This window comes from Euleptes europaea, chromosome 12 (genome assembly GCF_029931775.1).
Source record: "Euleptes europaea isolate rEulEur1 chromosome 12, rEulEur1.hap1, whole genome shotgun sequence".
Classification (NCBI taxonomy): domain Eukaryota; kingdom Metazoa; phylum Chordata; class Lepidosauria; order Squamata; family Sphaerodactylidae; genus Euleptes; species Euleptes europaea.
In genome coordinates, this window is record NC_079323.1 from 9,806,902 (window position 1) to 9,824,062 (window position 17,161).

General features: G+C 44.0%; 1 protein-coding gene across 1 annotated transcript in view; it reads left to right on the top strand.

The window, feature by feature from the left end:
* TMEM135 (transmembrane protein 135) overlaps positions 1-17,161 on the top strand; it is a 200,758-nt gene that overhangs the window by 130,524 nt on the left and 53,073 nt on the right. The gene's annotated exons all lie outside the window — the stretch shown is intronic.

The following is a 17,161-nucleotide window of genomic DNA, read 5'->3' on the forward strand; positions in this document are numbered from 1 at the left end:
TCTGTCAGATATTGACTTCTGTAGGAAGTTGACTCTGCCTTGCTTAGCTGCTCTCCACAATGATATAGCACACAGGCTACGCATTACCAGAGCAAATGTGTTTTTCCCCAAAGCCATCAGAGAAAATAGCATGAGGGGTGGGGGAGGAGGCCCACTTTGGGGGTCAGAGAACTCTTTCCCCCTACATATGTTCCAGTTCGCCACTTGAAATGCCTCCAAGGTTGGTGTGCCTTCCCCTCGTATCAGAATGTGGCAGCTAACTGTTTATGAACCTCGATCCCTGAATGAATGAAATAAATGAACACAAGAAGAGCCCTGCTAGATCAGGGCAGCGTTCCATCAAGTCCAGCATCCTGTCTCACACAGTGGCTACCCAGTTACCGTGGAGGGCCTCCTTAAATCACTTCATGCATGATATGGTAGAAGGCCATGCCACAGCAGGCATAGCTAGGTTCACACCGAGTGTGTTGAATACAATTGACTAACCCTAGGCCAGGGGTGTCGAACATAAGGCCTGTGAGCTGGATCTGGCCCTTTGAGAGCTCCTATTCACCCCGTGAGCCAGCCGAAGCAGCCACCATCCCCCCTCCACTCTCGACCTGGGCTGTTGAGGCATGGCCCAGCCTGAACCAGTGACATTTATGTCATATCCGGCCCTTGTAGCAATTGAGTTCGACACCCCTGCCCTAGACCCAAATCTAGATCGTGCAATCTAGAAGATAAATTGTACAGTCCTCCGGTGCAGAGGTACTCTGGCTAAACGCTAAAGTAACCATGCGTTTTTGCCCATAGAATGAAGTAACTCTGCATAGGATTGCGCTGTTAAGATGCCTAAAAACTGTTGGCCTCATCGATGCCTTCTTTCCCTAAATTGTATTATTACGTCTTCACTGGGTTTTTGGGGGTTTTTTGGTGCTAAAATAAGCGTGGCTTTGTAGCTCCTGGAGTTAAAAACTTTTCTCCATGAAGCATCAGTAGCTGCCTGAATTCCTTGGCTGTGGCTTCGCCAGATGGCTGCAACAAAACAACACCAAGCCCAGGAGCCGTGTGGGTTTGTTTTTAATAATTCCCGTCGTAAAACTATTTGCAAAAGCTAACCAAGAATATGCTCTGCGTGCGCCTGGGGAGGAGGGAAGAGAAACTGTTTTTGAAAAACATTGTTTTCCCCGTGTAGGCAGCGACTTCCTCTCTGTTTCCTTTTGTTTTTGCAAGCCTATGATTCTTAGAATCTACGTATGCACGCTCACCTTGAAGTTCTTGATGCTTGGCATCTGCCCAGGTTAACCTAATAAGAAAAATGGAAAATATATCACAGATAATTTTATGGAAGTTTCTGAATCAGATTCAGAATGCAGATTGGGTGTTTCGTACCTTTCCCCCTCTGCAGTGCTGAGGAGCAGCTTGAAAGTTGGCACACGGAAGGACGCTGACGTACATAAAAAAAGATCATAGATCTAACTTTATGTCCTTGTAATTAATCCTACCTTTTGCCCAGTGTCTTGGGGCAAGTAATGACATTAATAAACAAGATTAATATGCACAGTTCAAAAACAAGGTGTGACTTATCCTATAGCCACCATATTTTTCCTGGTATGGTTGCCAACTCCAGGTGGGACATTCCTGGAGATTTTTGGGGAGGAGCCTGGGGGTGGGCTTTGGGCAGGGCAGGGGCCTTAGCAAGGTATAATGCTATGGAGTCCACGATCCAAAACAGCCATTTTCTCTAGGTGAACTGATCTCTGTAATCTGGAAATCAGTTGAAATTCCAGGACACCCCCAGGCTCTACCTGGAGGTTGGCAACTCTGTTTCCTGGGGGATAATCTTATTTGGTTGGTAACCCTCCATGAAAATAAATTTGGTGCTGACGAAGATGAGCATTTGTTTTCAAGCTTCCTCACTTAATGTGAAGTCTGGTTTTCTCAAAGGACCCCCTTCCTCCAAAACCCCCCTGCAAGACCACTACAGGAAAATGGCAAAAAGTTTAAAAGAAATTAACAGCACATTAAAAAGGTAAAGGTAGTCCCCTGTGCAAGCACCGGGTCATTCCTGACCCATGGGGTGACGTCACATCCTGACGTTTACTAGACAGACTATGTTCATGGGGTAGTTTGCCATTGCCTTCCCCAGTCATCTACACTTTACCCCAGCAAGCTGGGTGCTCATTTTACCGACCTCGGAAGGATGGAAGCCTGAGTCAACCTTGAGCCGGCTACCTGAAACCGACTTCCATAGGGATTGAACTCAGGTTGTGAGCAGAGCTTTTGACTGCAGTACTGCAGCTTACCACCCTGCGCCATGGGGCTCCTAACAGCACGTTAAACCATGCTAAAGTATTAAAAGATGTTCCACTTTCAAATTCCAAAAATCCTTACGTAGACTACTGAGTTATGAATTGCAATACGGCCGCTCTTGGTGAAGTGTTTTTGTAGTTAACTCTCGCTGGCTGCCTCTCATTGGGAATTGGGCTGCTTACATTTGGAATCAGATCTCGGTTTTGTTTCCCCCCCACAAATAAATAAACAGGAGTCTTGTGGCACCTTAAAGACTAACAACTTCTTCTCCTAGCGTAAGCATTCCTGACTACATGACTCCTGTTTATTTTTGCTGCAACAGACCAACGTTGCTCAACTCTCTGGAGCTTTTGTTTTTTTTAGTTTTGCTGGTGGGTAAATGTTGTGGGGCATGACTTTTTCAACTCATCTGTAATTATCAGCGTTTAAAGCTGGGAAATAGCTAGCGCTAACCATCGTAACTGTTTTTACCCTTGTTCACTGTCAAACAGTGCTGATGTATCTATGGTTGGGTTTTTGAAGAAGTGGGTTTGTTGTGGAAAGTCGAGGAAAACTGCATGTTTGTTTAAAGTAAAATCATAGAGTTGGAAGGGACCACCGGGGTCATCTAGTCCAACCCCCTGCACAATGCAGGAAATTAACAACTACCTCCCCCCAAGTAGTTATATACTGCTCTTCCAAAATCGGTAAAAGCAACTAACAGTAACCAAACTTCAGTCAAAGCCATAAAATAAATTGAAAAAAATTAAACTGATCATTACGTAAAAACAAAACAAAAAGAAAACCCCAGAAATTTAGCTGAGAGTCACTGGAAAAGACAATCATGCTAGGAAAAGTTGAAGGCAGCAGGAAAAGAGGAGGACCCAACAAGAGATGGATTGACTCTATAAAGCAAGATAGGACGTTTTGGAGGACATTGATTCATAGGGTCGCCACAAGTCAGAAGCGGTTTAAATTGCGGGAGGAAAGGTACAGGCTGGATATTAGGATTTATTTTTTTTATAGTAGGAGTTGTTCGACAGTGGTGTCGGCTGCCTAGGGAGGTGGTGAGCTCCCCCTCACTGGCAGTGTTCAAGCAGCGGCTGGACAAACACTTGTCAGGAATGCTCTAGGCTGATCCTGCATTAAGCAGGGGGTTGAACTCGATGGCCTGTATGGCCCCTTCCAACTCAATGGTAGCGTAGGGGTAGGTCATAATTGTTACTCCTTGCGATGCATCTGTAAGGCCACGAGTGTCCTGAAGCCACACGTAGTGGTTGGTACAAACCCATTATTTTTTTAGGGCCATTAGTGCATATGCTGTTGATTGGAACACAGAAATGGCATGGATCCCAGCCCAGAGGTGGTGGCCAATGTTGTTGCTGTCCTGAAAGTCAGTAAGAGCTAAAACAGATGAATACTTCTTTAAGATGGGCCAGTCGCCGGGCTGTATAATTTCATACAGCAAACGGAGGGAGGGGCGGAATCACACGTTTGAATGTTCTGCTGTATAAAATCCTCATAGCAGAGAAACTGGCCAGTCAGAGAAAATACAATCCTTTCTTTGGCCATCTTAATTTTTGATCCTCCTGTCTCTTTCCCCAGCCATGTTTTAAAGGCACTCTACGGGCAACGTCTTAATATGATGCCCAGCAATTGCAGGTTGAAGCTGCAAAGATAGGTCCTCCTGGAGTGGAAGGAACAGCAGGGGATATGGTATATGAGAAATACGATGGGGTTGTTTGGGGGAAGGACTGGATAAACATCAAGTAACTTGACAAATGGACCTATCGGGGACAAAAGCAGGGAGTGTGGTTGTCAGCCATATGCAGTTCTTATATCCTTCTCTTAGGCGTTGGAACTTTAGTCTTCCCTGCTCTGCAATATTCACAAATGCAGACACACCCCGTTTTATTGCACCTCGCTTTACTGCGCTTCACAGATATTGCGTTTTTGAGCGAGTCTGTCGGCGGCATTTTCCCAGCAGCATGTGCTTACTCATGTCTCTGTGCCATATTTTGGTAATTCTCGCAATATTTCAAACTTTTTGATTATTGTTACAGTACATTGTTTTTTTAGACATAATGCTGTTGCATACTTAATAGACTACAGTATAGTATAAACATAACTTTTATATGCACCGAGAAATTGGAATATGTTCAGACAGTATGGTACCCATCATGGCTTCTGAATTGTTTGAACAAATTCTCTGGTTAATAATAAATGGATTTCAAATACATAGTGATCCAGACACATCAGATGAATCCCCTCTCCCTCCTCATGCTCCCTATAAGAACAATATACTACAGAATAATAGTTTCTCAAACTGTGATCTGCAAGGCTAGGAAGTGTAACAGGCTTTTGCTAGCTGAAACCGCGACCAGTACTCCACATTGCTAACCATATTTGAACATGTACACATGACTGCATGAAGCTGCTTATACTGAGTGAGGCCATTGGCCTATCAAGGTCAACATTGACTACAAGGTCAACATTGACAGGCAGCAATTCTCCGGGGTCTCAGGCAAAGGATGTCTTTCACATTACTTTTCAATTGGAGATTCCAGGGATTGAACTTGGGATGTTCTGCATTTCTCAGGCAGAAGAGGACTTTCACAACACTTTTCAACTGGAGATGCCAGGGAATTGAACTTGGGACCTTCTGCATACAAAGCATAGGCTCTACCACTGAGCCACAGCGCTCCCCTTTCTGGGGTTCCAAATGGGAAGTGGTGATCAAGTTTCAGAATGACGGGTGGTAAAGCTTCCACGCTGAATCTCAAGAGGCCTTGGAGTTTTAAAGTTAGTGAGCCTGTTGAAACCCATAAGAAATCTGGGTAGACAGCAAGCTCTCTGTTAGCCATATGTAGCTAATAAATGCACTTGGTTGTCGCTGGGGTTTACCTAGCAGAATCCAGATTTCATTGCTTCCATCGTATAGACCGCGTTCATCCAGAAATAATTCTGAGCCTGTATGAGTCATCTTGAAAATGAAGACGGATTATTCCCATTTTTATGAAGAATTTTTATTTACATAAGGATCTCTGCCTTGTTTTGTGTAGTGTAATTATTTCCTATTACGTGTTTGGGTATCAGTTTGGTCTTCATACCAAATATAAAGCAAGTGTTCTGATGGTGAGGTGTATACAGCCTACATTTGCAAAAATCTCTTTAGTCTATGACCAGCTTCTAAATACAAGCTCACTACAACATACCTTTGAGAAAATCCAGCAGTTTCCTTGAAATTGTGTGGACAATGGCCCTAGATTGGTTGCTATGGCAGTTAATCCTTAGTAGTGATTCACAATGGACATGTCTTAATTCATCTGTTCTAAACACTGGAAAAGAAAGTGTAAAGCTAAGGTTGCAAGCAGAAACTAGTTGTTAAGGAAGTCTAAACTTTCTGTCTGCTTACTTGAACAAAAGAAAAAAGGGGGGGGGGAAGCCAGCATGTTTGGACATAAGTCTTGTAGACTTCAGTTTAATTTATTCATGTATATATGCATAGGATTGCAGTCTGAAACTGAAAGTCTTTCTAGCTTGGTTTGGAGCTGCCCTGTTAACTTCTGCAATTGTTCTAAAGATCAAAGTCCAGAGCCGCTTCTGTGGAGATGAATGTTGGAAACCTCATAAAATAACGTGTGCTAGTTTTAACTACGGTTTTGGCTTATATGTTCTTTTCTCTGCAAAATCCTAATGGAACTTGAGATGGGGGACCCAATTCAGAAGGCATTATATTTGGTGCATAATTTTATTTGCAGCGCTAATGGCTCTGAGGAGCTTAATGAAATACGAGCCGAGAGCCGTTTCGGCATGTGCGTAATAACCAGTGATTCAGGTAACGGCAGGCAACTCTCCTCCTTTGTTCTCAGAACAGAATGCCCCGACAGCGATCCGATCCGTCAGTCTGGACACGGACATTCAGCAGAACCTCTTCCTCTCCTTTTGCTCTGAACAATTCCTGCCTGCTTAAAAAAACAACAACAAAAGCATTTTGGGTCCCCAGTGTATGACGTCAGTGGCATTTTAATCGTTCTCCCACTCTTGAGAAAAGCAAGATAACAAATACTCCCCATTTTTTAGTCAGAACAACTAACCTTTGCTGTGGTATACAGTAAACTGGAACATTGTACGAGTCATGGCCACTGCTGCCTTTTCAAGATGTTTTAAACTGCCACGAGGACCTGATCCTGATTGGGCCCACAGCGCGGCACTCGCGTTTTCCCCTGCCCACCTCTTCAAGTGCTGAAAGAGCCCCTGGAGAGTCCTTCATATTTTTGTGATTGTGTTGTACGTGGTGTCACCGTACCAAGGTACGCATCAGGACTAGTATTCATCTTGACTAGAAGCCATGGATAGCCCTCTCCTCCATGAACATGTCCACTCCCCTCTTCAAGCCTTCCAAGTTGGCAGCCATCACCACATCCTGGGGCAGGGAGTTCCACAATTTAAGTATGTGTTGTGTGAAGAAATGCTTCCTTTTATCTGTTTTGAATCTCTCACCCTCCAGCTTCAGCAGATGACCCCTGCGTTCTAGTATTTTGAGAGAGGGACAACGCTATTACAACTCTGGCGCCCCCCTCCTTGTCACATGGCTGTGATGTCACATGCCGGCAGCTCAGTGGGTTCCATGCCGCTGCGTAGGGGTAAATGTAGAGTTCTAGGTCTCAAAAGGTGGAAGATCAATGCAGAGAGAATGCAAGAAAACCAGAAGCTTTGTAAATCCCAGTGCCTGGAGGTTTTGCGGAAATTTTGAGAAGGTAGTGTACACGGCTTCTGAAAACATTAACTATGGTTCTCTGCATTTCTGAACATTCTCAGAGGGATAAATGCAGAGACAGGAAATATGAAGACATGCAAAGGAAGAAGAAGAAGAAGTATAAGGGGATTTTGGGAATAGATGAGACCATTGGGAGAGTGAGTCGGTTTGACAAGTGCATAAATTTGAAAAACCGCAGCTAACTGTTCGCAACTGACATGGATCAAAGAAGAGAAGGCAGTTGCAGACTTAAGCAGAAACAAATTTCCGAGACAGCGGGGGGATAAATGACAGCGGTATAAAATAGGGAATTAGACCTTAACGAAGCGGGGAAATTGTATCAAAATTAGGAAAACGTAAAATTATGCAAGGATGAAAGACGGGAATCATTTTACATCTAAGGGGAAGGAAGGAAGGAAGGAAGGAAGGAAGGAAGGAAGGAAGGAAGGAAGGAAGGAAGGAAGGAAGGAAGGCCACTGACAGATGGCAAGATGGTAAAAGATATACAGAAGGAAAGTAGCAAGTAATAACAGAAAATAAACTGTGGGAGTTAAAATAGGGAGAGATTAAAGATTTGAACTTAAGTAAAAATATAAAAATCCTACAATGAATGAGTAAATAATATTTTTAAAATCTGAAAAGTAATATTTCGTATTTTAAAAACTTTTAGTTTGATCTCGTGTTGCACTACAGCTGTTGCTGATAGTATGATTTGTAGTGCATCTTGTACATTCCCTTTCCCTCTTCTGGACCTGCAAAGCGCAATTGGAGTGACTCCCATATGTCAGAAACTTGGTGATATCATACATCTAGAGCTTATGGGATACGTTTACCAAAATATTTCCTTGAGTACATAAAAAGCAATGAATTTAGAAAGTGCCACCATCATTTTAATTTGTAAAACTCTGTTGTGGTTGGCAAATTGTTGCACAATGACAAAAGTCAGTAACAAAGTTCCCTTTGTGTACAGTGACTTTCCACTCGGGTGTCTCTGTCTGTGTTATAACACGAGTATTTTGATGGATTTTAGACGGATGCTCCATGTCCAAAACATTCTTAACAAGCGAGCCCTACGCACAAGCAACCTATTCAGTGATTATCCAGATTAATGAACACCAATGGCGAACAAGATGTACCACACAAGTGGTTTCCTGCAGGGCATGAAATAAATTTGCAAAACCCCAGTAGTGTCAGGGAGAGCTGGCTCCTTCGGTTGTTCAGGACTTGGCAAGTAATGAATTTTGCTCTCCTGTTACAGACACCTTACCTCATCTCTCTAGCTAGGGATCATTTTTTCTGTGTCATACCCCTGTGTTGAAGTTAACTGAAGATGACACATCTGAGCTCTTCTCCTGGCTTCAAGAACTACTTACAAGATAGGACATAATGATTGGAGCACAGAAGATTAAAAAGAAAAGATAACGTGTAGTTTGACTTCTATGGAAAAAAAAGTATACTTAGCCTTGGAAATTGAAGGAGTGCAGAAATTTATTTGTGGGACATCTTTCCCACTGATTTTTCTATGGGCTGCATTATTTGCATGCCATTGTGGGATATAAACTAAGCGAGTACTGAGCTCTTCTATCAGCCTTTAATTTCAATAAACTAGTGTACTGGACCAGTGGGCTGTTTGTCAGTAAATGAGCTGATGAGATTATTTTTGTCCTGGAAGAAACTCAGCTCTGTTTAACTTAAAGGCATGCCATCTAATCTAATCTAACATGTTAGGATCTGAACGATTTTGCCATTGAACACCGTGACCTTCTCAGCTGAAGTCAAGGTTAGAAGTTGTTTATTTACGAGAATGGTCTGATGAAACGTCAAGCAGCGGCTGGTGTTCTCGTGATCCTGTCTCCTTTGTTCAAGGGTGAGCCTGTCTCCTTTTAGTGTTGGCTGAAATGCGAGTTCAGCCCTCGTTTGCTTCCCTAGTTAATGGTCATTCCGAATTGGGTCATATTAGAGCCAGCATGGTGTAGTGGTTAAGAGCAGTGGTTTGGGGCGGTGGACTCTAATCTGGTGAACTGGGTTGGTTTCCCCACGCCTACACATGAAGCCAGCTGGGTGACCATGGGCTAGTGACAGTTCTCTTAGAGCTCTCTCAGCCCCCACCTACCTCACAGGGTGTCTGTTGTGGGGGGAGGGGAAGGGAAGGTGATTGTAAGCTGGTTTGATTCTTCCTTAAGTGGTAGAGAAAGTTGGCATATAAAAACCTACTACTACTACTACTACTACTACTACTACTACTACTTCCTCTTCTCCTCCTCCTCCTCCTCTTGCCTTGAAAACCCTATGTGGTCGCCGTAAGTCAGCTGTGATTTGACGACACACACACGATCTGGTATGGGAAGTGCTTTTTCAGTAAACCACATTTAAAAAAAGAGTAGACAGCCACTCATTAAAAAAGCTAACTGAACTGAAAGTCACTTCCAGATATCAAATATATTTTCTCTCCTTTCATTGCAAGTAGAAAATGTCACACTATTAATACCCCCACACCATCACCAATTGCAGAATTGCATGATGCATCCTGAAAAATCAAAGGAATCTCAGTGGAACTTACACATAAACAAACCCACCTTTCTCCCCAATCAGGACCCAAAGTAGCTTGCATCATTCCTCCATTTGATCCTCACAACCCTGTGAGGTAGTCTAGGCTGGGAGGTATGTCCCTGGTTCAGGGTCACCCAGCGAGTTTCCGTGGCAGAGTGGGCATTCAGACCTGGGTCTCCCAGGTCTTAGGCTGGTACTCTGACCACTACACCACACAGGCTCCAACTGCTGTTTACTAGTTCTACTTATAAACTCTTTGAGTCACAGTGGAATTCTTGTGCCCATGACTGTAGGCATTAAAAAAGTGACAAACACTCTCCCGTTGGCTTGACACATTGAAATGAAGGAATGTTAATAGATTTGTATGGTTGACTTGAGTCTTCTTGTTCCTTGCGGAAATCAGTGATGTTCATTCTGCTGGTTAATAGGGACTGACATTGATTAGTGCAATAAAGAAATAAGCTATAAGGGTGAAGACAAGTTATAAGGGTGAAAAAACCAGCCCCAAATTGTGTTACCGCATTAAGGAATAAAATGTGATTCAGGTGCATCTTTTAACAAAGCATCTGGCATTGTGGCTCCTTATTAAAAGGTAATCTCTGTGCTTTGAAATTACTGGGTTAAATACCTGCTGTGTGTTATGAACCAAGAAGAGCCTTTTGAAATGTAGGAGTTCATTCATGGAATCATAGAGTTGTAAGGGGCCATACAGGCCATCTAGTCCAGCCTTTTTGGCTTAGGCACATATACCACCTTGCAATGCCGAAGTGAAATTACTTTTCCTACTAATGTTGTTTTGTGGCTGGATATGGCAAACCTCTGAGTGTCAGACGGAGTTGCAATACATGCTCTGAAATAGTAACAGCTAAACAAAAAATGCATCCTGGCACTGGCTGCCCTTAATGTTACTTGGTGAGATTTAGGTGGTGGTAAAGATCCTGTGGTCCATCTTCTGAGGGGAGTACTGCATTGGAAGCATCTTGATCTAAGCCTAGTTGACAATATGGAAACCAGTGTTCCAGCCAACTCCGTTGGTTCCATATTATCAACTAGGCTTAGATCAAGATGCCGTTTATTATGTATATGTATTCCAGCTCTTTGATATCTCTCTTGATCTTTCAGGGTTTCTTCCTTGGGGGGTGGGGTGGTCACACAGTCAAAATCCAGCTTAGCCCTCTCTGTTCTCTGCCTTCTATCTTCCTCAAACTGAGGCTGCTGTGTCCGGGGCCAGATTTTTCACCTCTACCTACATTCTTGCCAGTCCTAATCTGGATTGCCCATGCTGGCCCCATCTCGGAAGCTAAATGGGGGTGACCCTAGTTAGTATTTGGATGGGAGACCACTAAGCAAGTCTAGGGATGCAATGTGGAGGCAAGCGATGGCAACCCATCTTTGCTCGTCTCTTGCCTTGAAAACCTTACAGGGTCACTATAAGTCAGCTCCAACTTGACAGTGCTTTCCATCACCAAATTCTCACCCTTGACTGCAGCTTCATGATCATCTCTTGTAAACATCAGTGGAATCAGTTCACTTTGGGAAAGTGAATATAGCTGTTTATGCTGGTGTTCCCAGTTTGACCTCTAAAATGACCAGTTACTCCAGCCAGCATGGTGTAGTGGTTAAGAGCGGCGGCCTCTAATCTGGAGAACTGTGTTTGATTCCCCACTCCTTCACATGAAGCCTGCTGGGTGACCTTGGGGCAGTCACAATTCTCTCAGAACTCTCTCAGCCTCACCTACCTCACAAGGTGCTTGTTGGGGGGCGGGGAGGGAAGGCAATTGTAAGCCGCTTTGAGACACATTACTGTAGAGAAAAATTGAGTATAAAAACCAACTCTTCTTCTTAAGCTTGCCAAAGAAGGACTGCAAAGGTGTACTGTGAAGACATCTTGGTGGTTGTTAAACATCCTTGTTCTGGAAGATCATCAAAGCCAAACCTCTCATTGTCTTCCAGAAGCAGTGGAAGACTTTTTAAAAACTTCAGCTGGCTTTTGGTGGCCAAGTAAAGGAAGAACTACACATTAATAACTCTGAATGGCCATTATCATTTCAGTATCATTAACCACGTAAACTGGAGAGAGAAGGCCAGTTTTGAAGAAGACAAAGCAGGGATCTTCATGAGTTTTCAGCTGAATCGGTTTTATTTTTTTAGGAGGTTTAATATGGGAGGGAGAAGTGGTAGGTCAGTAGTAGAATACATCGTATGCTGGCATCTCCTGTTAAAGACTGTCTGGTAGCAGGTTTTGGGAATGGGCTAACAGACCCATAGTCTAAGTAAGTATAAGGCAATTTCAAAGGGTAGCCATGTTGGTCTGAGGTAGAACAGCTAGATTTGAGTCCAATAGCACCTTAGAGACCAACCAGATTTTCGAGGTGTACGCTTTCAAGAGTCAAAGCTTCCTTCATCAGATATTGTATTTGATGAAGAGAGCTTTGGCTCTCAAAAGCTTATACCTAAAAATCTTGTTGGTTTCTAAGGTGCTACTGGACTCGAACCTAAGTATTAAGTACCCTCATATTTTCCAAAGTAGTAGCAGAAGAGTTGGTTTTTATATGCCGAGTTTCTCTGCCACTTAAGGAAGAATCAAACCGGCTTATAATCACCTTCCCTTCCCCTCCCCACAACAGACACCCTGTTAGGTGGGTGAGGTTGAGAGAGTGTGACTAGCCTAAGGTCACCCAGCTGGATTCGTGTGGAGGAGTGGAGAAACAAATCCAGTTCACCAGATTAGCCTCCGCCGTTCATGTGGTGGAGTGGGGAATCAAACCTGGTTCTCCAGAACAGAGTCCACCCCTCCAAAGTAGTATGTTTTAGAGTTCAAAGGTCCATTTCCCTAAATTTCAGAAATACATTTTTGTTGTTGCTTGCATTGCTGTTTCCATAGCATCTCTCCCAAGATCGACAGAGTTATCTGTCGTCTCCAGAGAGAAGTGAAAATGCATGACAACATACCGCATGAATTTAAGAGATATTCTGCAGTAATTACTTGGACGTCTCAGGGAGTGAAATTTAATCCTTGCTGTAATTCCATTAGATGTGCCAAGGAGAGGCACATCTCAATTTTTTTGAGCCAGTATCCATTTTCTGAGTGTTTTATTATACAAGCTCTAATTCAATAAGCGTCTACTTTCTATACTGAAGTCCTTGCGTCGTACAGTTGATGTTTAGAGGTTTCTTCTTACTTCAAGTAACTGCTACTGTATGTTCTTTCTTGTAAAGGGAGGGAAAAGCAGGGCTGGTGAATGGGAACCATATTGTCTACATCTTAAGATACCGTACATTTTGGATCTTGCTGACTTGTTCTTCAAGGTTTGCAAAATAGTAATAATAAATAAATAAAAATCAGAGGATGACATTTTTTGGGGGCTTGGTCTATGTTTTCATATTAAACCAGGAATAGTTATTACTGCCTTTGTTTCCTGTATTAGGAGTTCTTTCAGGGAATCATTTGTGTTTTGTAGCTCTGTAAGTTTTTTTTTCTTGGCAAAACTGTTAGAGACAAAATATAACTTAAATGTGAAATCAGAGTAATATTGGAAGAACCTGGGGAACATCTGGTCCCAGTCCGGTTCTTTATGCCCCAAGTCCTGGGGCCTTTATAGGTTTATTAAGTCTCCCCCTTCAACTCTCCCATGGCCACTGTTAACTTGCTGTCCCCTTTGTCTGGATTCTTTCTGGACTGTGTTAAGCAGGGATCGACTTTCTAAAGGGAATGGGCATGGCTAGGCCCTACAGCCTGAGGCAGATGGAATCAAGGTATGATCAGGGTCATCTAGTCCAACCCCCTGCAGAATGCAGGAAAGAAGAAGAGCTGGTTTTTATATGCCGACTTTCTCTACCACTTAAGGCAGAATCAAACTGGCTTACAATCACCTTCCCTTCCCCTCCCCACAACAGATACCCGTGAGGTAGGTGAGGCTGAGAGAGCTCTAAAAGCTGTGACTAGCCCAAGGTCACCCAGCTGGCTTTGTGTGTAGGAGTGAGGAAACAAATCCAGTTCACCAGATTAGCCTCCACCGCTCATGTGGAGGTGTGGGGAATCAAACCCGGTTCTCCAGATCAGAGTCCACCGCTCCAAACCACCGCTCTTAACCACTACAACACGCTGGCTCTCACAACTATCTCCGCCCCACACCCCAGTGACCCCTACTCCATGCCCAGAAGATGGCAACAAAATCCCTCCAGGGTCCCTGGCCAATCTGGCCTGGAGGAAAATTGCTTCCTGACCCCAAAGTGATCAGCACTACCCTGGGCATGTAAGAAAGGAGCATGAGAGCCAAACACTGACACAACTCTTCCTGCCCTCTCTCTCATGATCTGCCTAAGGTCACAGAATCAGCATTGCAGTCAAGGCCATCTAGCCTCTGCTTAAAACCCTCCAAGGAAGGAGAGCCCACCACCTCCCGAGGAACCCTGTTGCACTAAGGAACCTGATAGCTGCTTTTGCCCCATGACTGTTTGTACCTGAGTTCAGTTGGCTAACTTCAAATTTGCAGTGTGATCTTCCTAGTCAGATGGGGCCGGTCTCTCTCTTTCACACACACACCGTCAAAGAGCCAGGCAGACTTGACCAAAATGTCATTTAATCAGTTTTGACAGACAAAACAAACACAGAACTAACTGACCTAACCATGGTTTGCCAGCCCTCTAGGTTTTCACTCAGATATCAAAAGTATGAAATCTATGCCACACGCACACGGAAGAAAAAAGGGAACATGAGAAAAGTTGCCAAGCGCTGTGTGTGGTGTGTGGGTTGTGTGGGTTTCTTTTAGTTCCTTTGTACCTGCAGCTCTGATGTCACCTCGGGATGTGAAACCTAGTTTAACTGTGTGCAAAGCTGGTTATCCTTTTTTTTTTTTTTGTATTGCATTTGTGTCTTTTCCTTTCCATGATTCTGCGAAGACAGGGGCCAAGGACGGTGTCAGATGAGAAGCCCGTGTAAAGTTAACCATAAAAATGCACGTTTTTTTTTAAATGCCCCCTGGAGAAATGATAGCATATTGACTGTCAAAATGTTTAAATTCTGAAGGCATTTTTAATCCCCGCGCGCAGCCAATCCACGGACACAGCTGTTGTCGGTTACCCAAACTAACACATTCACCCCCTTCAGCCGAAAATAAACTTTAGCGTCTCCCCTGTCGAGTTCCTTGAAGGCCACGTCAGAGTTGGACACCTGGAATTCATTGATCCCGGCCCTCTCTGAATAGGACATCCTGTCCCCTCCTCGACTGTATTGATTTTCACCTTGCCGGAAGAAAGGAAGTGTACCGGCCGCAGACAAGCGGCTCAAAAATTATAGCGGCAAAACCGGGCGTGGATTTGTGTGTGTGTGTGTGTGTGTGTGTGTTTTGTTTCTCCCTCCCCCTGCTGCCCCCCATTATCAGTTTTCAGCGGAGATTCAGTTTCAGATCTGTGACTGACTCTCTGAACCAGGAAGGTGTTTACCTGCAAGGTGAGCTGGTGGTAATGGGAGAGGCTTTTAAGGGCTAATGTTTCAGACGTCTCTGTCCAGAGCCATCCCTGGAGGAGGAATAAGTGGGTCTCCTCGGGCTTAGATCCCCTCCAGTCACTAAGCCCTTTTGTCCTCTTAATGCATTGATGTGACTGGCCTTTGGCTGTTAATCATGTTCTTGTCATCCTCAAAATGCAGAATAAAAGGAGGGAAAGGAGTAGCTCTTTTGGTTCTCAGGACTCAGAGAATAAGTTGCTTCGGGCTAAAACAGACCTCTGTGTCCCAGCTGCCCGCCCAGACTCCGATCCCTAACAATGATGTACATTACCCATGCAGTCTTTCAGTTCCCGAGGCCTTGCTGCGAACAAGGCCGATGATGGGAAAGCAATTGAGCCTTACGGATTTGATTTCTCCCTTTGGAGTGCCACAGCTTGAAAGTGGAAGCACCAGAATTCCGGCAGCTGGCTTTGAAATTAAGTATCAGTAGTTTTTAATCATGAAACGGGGTGGTGGTGAGGAAACAGTTCTTTTTCAATTTGCTAGAAAGTTTTAAGTTCTCTTTTAAATTGCGTTGTCGTGCGTGTTTGCCTGTTCCTATGAGTCTTTTCTGCCAGCATTATTGAACACATGGAGCTGCCTTCTACTGAATAAGACCCTTGGTCCATCAAGGTCAGTATTGTCTCCCTAGACTGGAAGCAGTTTTCCAGGGTCTCAGGCTGAGGTCTTTCACATCACCTTCTACCTGATGCCTGAGATTGAACCTGGGATCTTCTGCATGCCAAGCAGAGGTTCTACCACTGGGCCATTGCCCATCCCTGTTGCTTGCAACACTGCTGTAAACATTTGAGGAGGGGCTGTGGCTCTGTGATAGAACCTCTGCTTGGCACGCGGAAGGTCCCAGGTTCAAACCCCAGCATGTCCTCTTAAAAGGATCTGGCAATAGGTGATGTGAAAGACCTCTGCCTGAGATCCTGGAGAACCGCCGCCGGTCTGAGTAGACAGTACTGACCTTGATGGACCAAGGGTTTGATTCAGTATAAGGCAGCTTCATGACTTTAGGGGAGGGGCTGTGGCTCAGTGGTTGAGCCTGTACTTGGCATGCAGAAGGTCCCAGATTCAATCCCCAGCATCTCCAGTTAAAGGGACTAGGCATGTAGGTGAAAGACCTCTACCTGAGACCCTGGAGAGCCGCTGCTGGTCTGAGTAGACAATACTGACCTTGAGATAGATAGATAGATAGATAGATAGATAGATAGATAGATAGATAGATATATCCCCCCCCTTGAGCATGGTGTGATTGAAAGCAGCAGACTCTAATCTGGAGACCCAGGTTTGATTCCCCACTTCTCCACATGAGCGGCAGACTCTAACCTGGAGAACCGGGTTTGTTTCCCCACTCCTCCACGTGAAGCCTGCTGGGTGACCCTGGGCTAGTCACAGTTCTCTCAGAGCTCTCTCAGCCCCACTTACCTCACAAGGTGTCTGTTGTGGGGAGGGAAGACAATTGTAAGCTGGGTTGAGACTCCTTTCGGTAGAGAAAAGCGGGGTATAAAAACCAACTCTTCTTTTATTTACTTACTTACTTACTTACTTACTTACTTACTTACTTACTTACATTATTCAGTGGAACATTACTGAGTAAGCATGTAGAACCGGCCTGCAAATTTCAAATTTACACACAACCTTCTGTTAACTAAAACATACACAGAACCCTCCAGACCAGTGTCAATGCCGATTTTGAAAGACTATAATATAAAACACAGTACAATTCAGTGGAATTATGACAAATGGCATATAAAAGTGCTTGCAAGCTTCGTGGTGTTATTTTTTTTACACGATATATGTTTTGTTTCAAGCATTTTATTTCTAGTAGCTTTGAACATTTGGTGATGCATTAAAACCACAGCCTACAACGCAGAACATAACCATCTCTGGCTGACTCTGTTTTCATCAGCGCAGTCCTGTCAAAGGCACCCCAGTCTAAGCCTACCGATTTCACTGATTGAGAAAAACCAAATGTAAATATAAAATGTATTGTCTCCGAGAACCATGAAGCTGAATGCATGCTTGGATATCACAGCATAAACATAAGCGCTGTGTAGGCTTTAAATAGAAAAAACGATTTCCTT